The sequence below is a fragment of the Euprymna scolopes genome, chromosome 46, assembly GCF_053919585.1.
Source record: "Euprymna scolopes isolate OS-2025 chromosome 46, ASM5391958v1, whole genome shotgun sequence".
Lineage (NCBI taxonomy): Eukaryota > Metazoa > Mollusca > Cephalopoda > Sepiida > Sepiolidae > Euprymna > Euprymna scolopes.
The window spans coordinates 142,551,619-142,554,961 of NC_136527.1; positions in this window are offsets into that span (position 1 = coordinate 142,551,619).

Consider the following 3,343-nt stretch of genomic DNA (forward strand, 5'->3'; position numbering starts at 1 on the left):
ACACACACCCAACACACACCTCACACACACTCCCACACTCACACACCCCTCTCACACCCTCACTTCACCACACACACACCCACTCACACCCAACACCCGACAATACCCACACTCACACCCACCACACACCCACACACACACCCACACTCACCCACAAACACCCACACACCACCACACACCACACACACACACCACACACACACCCACACCACACACACACCAACACCACACCCCACATCCAAACACTCAACACACACACACCCACCCTCACACACCCACACCCACCCACCCACCCACAGCACACCCACACCCACCCACCACACCCACCACACAACCACCACACCCACCCACACACAGCCCCAACCCCACACACACCCAGCACACACTAACCACCCATCACAACCACAACACACCCACACCACACCATCACACCACCCACACACACACCCACACACACCCACCCACAGCGACACCACACACACCCAACACACACACACCACCAAACACACACACCCACACACACCCCTCACACCCACCACACACACCCACACACACCACCCACACCCCCACACACACCCACACACACCCACACACACACCCACTCACACCACACACACACCCCCACACACTCCCACACACACCCACACACACACCCCACACACCCACACTCACAACCACTCACTCCCCACACACTACCCCTCACACCACCCTCTCACAACCACACAACACCCACACACACACCCCACCCACACCCACACACACCCCCACACACACCACACTCACACCCACACACCTCCCCACACACACCCCCTCACACACCCCACTCACACCACTCACACCACACTACTCCCAAAAAGCACCCCACACCACAACCCTCACTCACAACACCCACACACACCCAAACTCTACCCTCACTCCCCCACACAATCACAACAACTACACACTCACACCCTACACATAACACCTCTAACACAATCACCACAATCCCCACACTACTCCACCTAACTCACCCTCAACACCCCACAATCACCCACTCAACACCCCCACACACACATATATACAATATAATATACACACAAATACACATATACACATATACACATATATACACATATATATACACATATATATATACAATATATATATATATATAATATATATATATATTATATATATAGTATGTCTATATATTATTCATAATTGAATATTCATATATTGTTTTCACAAAAACTAAGACATCAAAGAATGGGTTGATAGCAACAAATAGTGTATTTCATTATTAGTTACAATTGTTTCAAGACTATTTGGACAAATTCAAACATTATCTTGTTCTAAAATTTTCACAAGAACAGCCTTTCTTCAGACTTAGTTGATAGGCAGAAGTCAGAAGCTCACAGTATTAATGCTAGAATCCCTCAGGGTTCCATCCTGGGCCCAACTCTCTTCCTGATTTACATTAATGATCTTCCAAATCACATCCTTACATCATTCACAGACATTTATGCTGATGACACTACTATCTATGGTAGCACATCTAAGACCATAAACGACCAAGTTCTCTATTATTCTCTCTCCTCTGATCTTGAGCACTTGGTACAATGGAGAAAGGAGTAGCTGGTTACTTTTAATGCATCTAAAAGCAAGCTCTTATCTTTACATCATCAGCGGGTCTGATCTCTATCTGGCATTAACTGAAATGGATGGCTCTCGTCTAGGGGAGGCTCCATGTTTTGACAAGCTTCTGGGATTGGTCTTTACTCCTCATCTGAAATTTTAACATGGGTAGGCTATGGACATTGTTAACTATTATATGTCTTCCGTCTATGAATGAAGTTTAAATTTTATTTTAATTGTAAAAATTTGGTGGGTTATTAAATTGATTTGCCTTGCTGTAAAAAAAAAAGCAAAATATAAATAATAATAATAATAATAATAATAATAATAATAATAAAAATAATAACCAATTTGTGTATTTACCCTCTGAGCTAAATCCCCATTCCCAAATGAAAATACTACTTTAAAAAAAAAGAGAGCGGGGGGGGGGGGGCTCTTTTTAAATCTAAATCTCCCTCAGTATTTTCTTTACTTTTATATTTTATAGCCAGTATTATCAAGATGCCTAAGATGCAATCCCTTCATGTCAGACATTATTTCTCATTCTCAAGTAACACTTAACACTATTTTTTCTTTTTACTGAATAAAATAAATTAAATAACCAACAACAGCTAGGTAGAAAAATCGTTTTGCCCTTTTAAAAACAACAGTAAATAAGTATAAATATTTGAAAAAGAAACTATTATGCGGCCTGTAATCTCGTTTTTGAACTTAATAAACGCTTTCAAATAAGTGAAACCATGAACAACTTAGCCACTTAGAAAATGAATACTTAGGAAATCGATTTTATCTTTTTTAAAACAACAGTAAACAAGCAAAAAATATTTTTTTAAATATAAAGGGTATAGTATCTTTTAAAAACAATATCTCCTTCAAGAACGGTAATAAAATGTGTTTTCAATCGATATTTATTCAATAATGGACGAGTTTTCCTACCTAGCAAAAATGGACGAGTTTTCTGGGCACCACCGAAAACACTTTAAAAGAAGTTTAAGCACAAATAAGGTATGTAGAAGAGTCTTGCCTTTGGTAACATTTATTTGTAGAGTATGTGTTTATTATTTCTTTTTGTTTTCTGTTAATTACAGAAATAAATGTCCCAATCCAATTCTTCTTTGTGAGGTGCATGTATAAGTTTAAATGTAGATCTATTTTCCTTTTTAATTAAGAAAATCTTCAAAATGTTTTTCTTTATGTATATGTATCTCATCCAAATTTTGATGAACTCAGGGATTTTCATCTATATTTTTTATTTGCATCCCAAGAGAAGTGCCATAAAATTTAATCATTTCAGAAGAAGCTGATGTTGAGTTTAAGGGGTATATGTTTTAGGGTTAAATTGGGGGTGTGATACACCCCCAATTTAAAAACACTATGTTAAAGACCATATACAATTTTATATATCATACTATATATAACAAGCTTCTCCTTTATTTATTTAGAATTCAATAAAGCCTCCCCCAACATTCTATAATCCCTCTTAATCTTTTTCGTCCCTAATGAATCTTACGCTAGACACCGCATCTTCCCCATGCTACCTAGCACCTTCTCTACTCTTCTGATGAGAAGCATTAGGCTTCGAAATGCCCTGGCATAAAGTCTCTTCTATCCCCCAAATTTTGCTTGTATTCCATTATTCAATAAATGATCTACCAATATATAGTTTTGTGACTTCATTTTATACTCTTGTTGTCCTATTGTATAAGCTCCAATAATAATTGTTGAGCTT